This window comes from Grammomys surdaster, unplaced genomic scaffold (genome assembly GCF_004785775.1).
Source record: "Grammomys surdaster isolate TR1022 unplaced genomic scaffold, NIH_TR_1.0 165, whole genome shotgun sequence".
Lineage (NCBI taxonomy): Eukaryota > Metazoa > Chordata > Mammalia > Rodentia > Muridae > Grammomys > Grammomys surdaster.
The window spans coordinates 16,553,229-16,557,695 of NW_021604613.1; the positions used below are offsets into that span (position 1 = coordinate 16,553,229).

Genomic DNA, 4,467 nt, shown 5'->3' on the forward strand with positions numbered 1-4,467 from the left:
AGAAAGTTAGGTTCTAGGAAGAAGAAGTATGAGAGGAGAAAACATTAGAAAATACACACTTTTGTGGGGAGACTTGCTGCTGTTTAAGACAGCGTCTTTCTATGCAGCCTTGACTGAACTGGGACTTTCTATGAAGACCAATCTGGCCCCAAACTCACAGAGATCTGCCTGCTTCGGCCCTCCTTTATTTGAAGGTTTTGGTTTTTTTTTTTTTTTTTGAAAGTCATTTGTGTTAGATGGTGTTTTGCTGGGCAAGCATGTGAAGGAGAGTTTTCCTGAAGTGGACACAGGTAAAAGGCTAAGGCAGACTTGTGAAGGAACATTTTCTGAAGCAGACATAAAGTGAAAGGATGTTCTGCTATAGCAAGCATGTGAAAGGGCTAACGATGAAGGATTCTTTGCAAACAACACACATGTATTGGTCTGCCTTACATTGCATAGTTGAGCTGCATTTGTTGGGACTCCATAGAGAGAAAGATACCAAAAAACTTGCAGTGGTGTACTTTGGTTTCTTGTGGCTTCTGAGGACTCCAGCTGATTGGCAGAGTGATGTCAGCTGAGACAGATGCACTTGCTGAGGCAAGACGCATGCTTAGGTAAGACCTGTAGAGGACACACGACGTTTGAAGGGTATAAATTGGACTCAGCAGACAGTGATGGAGACAGAGCTTGGCTTGCTTATAGAGCTAGCTGTACAATGCTTGTGGGTCTCGAGTCTTCACTGAACTTCAGTGAGAGAGGCACAGCTGAGAACTTCTCCTTGCATCCCTCTGGGTCCCTCCTGCTAACTCAAGTGGAGGCTGTCTCTGCTAGGTAGTGTCACCACTGCTGATTCGTGTTTGCTATCCTGACTCTACCCAACTGGACTGCTGGTATATCCATGAAGTGTTTGCAAGTGGATCGAGCTGCCACTGCCTGCTAACCTGTGAACTGAACTGCTGATTTCCAGACAACACTGATGGGAGTTGCTCCAAAGAACCTTTCTAAACAGGTCCATGTCCTCATATCCTTTCTTTTCCACAATCTTTAGTGGTTGGTAGGCTACAAGGGAGGTTAAAGCATTTAAGAACTATCATCAAAAGTAAGGTTTGAAAAAAATTAAAGTTACACTCCTCCTCAACTCTCTACTTCCCAGTGCCAGAACTAAAAGTATGTTCTACCAGACCTGGCTGGTTAGGTATTTTGGTTTTTTCTTGTCTTATTTTTATTTTTTCAAAGCATGTAAGATTATATCTTAGTTAGGGTTTCCACCACTGTTAAGAGACACCATGACCAAGGCAACTCTTACAAAGGACAACATGTAATTGTGGCTGGCTTACAGTTTCAGAAGTTCCATCCATTATCACCTTGGTAAGACACATGGCAACATACAGACAGACATGATGCTGGAGGAGCTCAGAGTTCTACATCTTGTTTTGAAGGCAGCCAGAAAGATAGCTAGGAGGAGAGTATCAAAGCCCACCCCTACAGTGACGCACTTCCTCCAACAAGGCTACACCTCCTAATAGTGCTACTCCCTGGGTCAAGCATATTCAAACACATGAGTCTATGGAGACCAAACCTACTCAAGCCACTACAGATTAATATCTAATAAACATATTTCTCCCTTCCCTTTGTATCCCCAAGCCCCTTGCTGCTCTCCTTCAAATTCATGCACCCCCCCCCCCTTTTTTTTTTTTTTTTTTTTTTTTTGTTTTGTGTTTTGGTTTTTTTTTTTTTTTTGGTTTTTCGAGACAGGGTTTCTCTGTGGTGTAAACCTGGCTGTCCTGGAACTCACTCTGTAGACCAGGCTGACCTTGAACTCAGAAATTTGCCTGCCTCTGCCTCCCAAGTGCTGGGATTAAAGACGTGCGCCACCACTGCCCGGCCCCTTTCCTTTCAGTAATTGTTATTTCACGCATATATCAATGTGTAAACATAGATATTCCTGAATATAACCTGCTGCGTCTGTATAAAGTTATTTATGTGTATAATTTTAGGGCTAGCCATTTGGCACTAGACAACCAATCAACATGTTCTTCTGTAGGGAGGACCACCTCTCCCGCTCTCAGCTTTCTTCAGTTGCCTATAGTACTTTGTGTAGAGTTAAGTCCTCATGGGCATTTCCTCATACATTTTGGCATGTTCATTGGTTTCATCCTTGGGAAGTCATGTTGCAGAAACTTTATGGGTGTGCCATCAGACACTTCTAATAGGAGATACAACCTCACAGAAAACTTGCTGATCCTCTGACTCTGACTTTCTCTTCACCCCCTCTTCTGCAATGTTCCCTGAGCCTTAGGTGTGGAAGCGTTGTAAACTGATCATTTGGGACTGGGCTCCATAACTCAGCATCCTGATTGTCTATGATTTTCTGTAGTGGTTTTCATCTGTTACAAAGAGAAATTTCCTTGTTGAGGGGTGAGGACCGCACTTATCTGGGGCTATAAGCCCAGACAAGGTCTTTTATGTATAGAGATGGGCCTCAGTCTCAAGATCTCCTTGCTTCAGCCTCCTAAGTGCTGTGAAAACAGATGCATCTACCTTACACAATTCCTTCCCCTGACTGATATGTAAAAAGCAAAGCCAAAACACTTTAGCTTTAGAAGGAAAAAAATGTACATATTAAGGAAAACACAATCTGAGCAAAAATGTAAATCAGCTACAAAATCTTTTCTTGAGATCTTCAACAGAATTATCTGCAATCTTGATAAGTCTAATTGGTCGAATAATATATTTTCATCTTTATCTTATATAATGCCAGTTTTAAAAACTTTTTATTAGTTGTGAATTCCACATCATGCACCCCAATCTCACTTATCTCTCCCTCTCCTCATACCTGGCCTCCATCCTTGCAACCTCCTCTTCAACAGAGAAATAAATCTCATTGTAGAAACTGTAGTGTGTCACAGTGTACCCTTTTGTCCACACTTTTTTGATTGCAAATGCATATTGCAATGACTTGTTGGTTTGGTATAAGGCCTCTGGTTTCTGCTCTCTGTTAATATTGGAACCTCAACTGGGACATCTCTTGGATATCCTGTCGCCCCCCTGTGTCATGGAGCTATTGTAGGTTTGGATCTGTAGGGCCTTCATGTATTCCATCAGTTCATAGGTGGTGTAGATGTTGGGATGGGCCACTTCAAAGCCCTCAATCTGGGCCTGAGAGGTATCTGAGCTGGTCACCCTGCCAGCTCTCCACATCTCATATCCTCAGGGCCACCTCACTGGCCACCCCTGCAACTCGGGCCAGCTCTACCCTGCTGCCCAGGTGAAGTACAGGGCCTGCTCTCCCAAGTGCTGTAGATGGTAAGGGCCAGGGCCAGGTCTCCTGCCTGCTACAGGTTGTGAGGGGGAAGAAGGTATCTCACCTTCATCCATGCCACCTTATGGGAGATGAGTAGTAGGGGCAGCTCTCCCAAGTTTGTATCCTTGGAGCAGCTCACTTGCAACTTCCATAATGAGTGGGCAGCACTCTCAAGTACTGCAACTGGCTAGGGGCAGGGGCAGCTTTCCTGTTCTCATGTCCAAAGGAGCAGCTCTCCCACAATGCCCAGGTGAAGGGTGGGGCCAGTTCTACACTCCCCTCAGACACCGGTATGTCCCCAGGACACAGTGCTGACCAGAGATGTTCACCTGGCCTTTGGTGGTAACTGACCTCTACTGCTGCTGGGCCATAGGCCCAGATGTGGCCCCCAGAGGCAGCACAGGTCAGGGCCCCACCATGATCCCAGGTGGCATCACTCACTATCACATCAGGTTTCTTATTACTTCAAATCTTCAGTTCTGCCTCTTCATTGTACACACATCCTTCTATTTCTTTCTCTTCCATTTTTCTACCACTTACTTGCTCCTCTTAGTGGCACTGGTGTCCCTGAGTGTCTGGGGTCGTCTTGTGAGTGTTATGGTACACTAGTGCCAGACTGGTGGTCATCTCAGGCTTGCTCTCCGTCTGAGCCCCATGGCACTGGTCTGGTGGTTGTCTCAGACTCACTACTCACTCCTGCCTGGTGTCCATGGTCCCAGACAGGGTTCTTCTAGTCTCCAGCAGAGAGAACAGAGGCTATGTCTATGTTCAATGTTCTGACCTATAACCATCTGAATGATTAGTAAGCTGAAAAAAAGCAAGCCTGAGACAATTACCAGTCCAGTATCAGTGGGCAAGACAAGGAGCTAGCCTGTGATGACCACCAGTCTGGCAACCCAAGGAGACCCTGATGGGCTCCCAGGTTAGGGAGCAAGCTGGAGACTAAGGTAATTCAGGCCCATAGCATCACTTGAAGTTTTGTTTATCCTGTTAATAATTGATTAGCTTGGGCTCCAAATGCTCTTGTAGTATTAAACCAATCCAAACACTTTCCTGATGTCAACCAGTGACTGAATTACCTGTTTGTGCCAAAGCAAACACTGAGAAGAAGTGATGGGTAAATCTATCATGGACTGAGGGCTGACTCAGAAGGCCCATTGCAACAGAGCAGAGTCCAGAGG

At 45.2% G+C, this 4,467-nt stretch overlaps 1 pseudogene; it reads left to right on the forward strand.

The window, feature by feature from the left end:
- The first annotated feature begins 3,981 nt into the window (after positions 1-3,981).
- Positions 3,982-4,101, forward strand: LOC114619927 (annotated as a pseudogene).
- Positions 4,102-4,467: the final 366 nt, after the last annotated feature.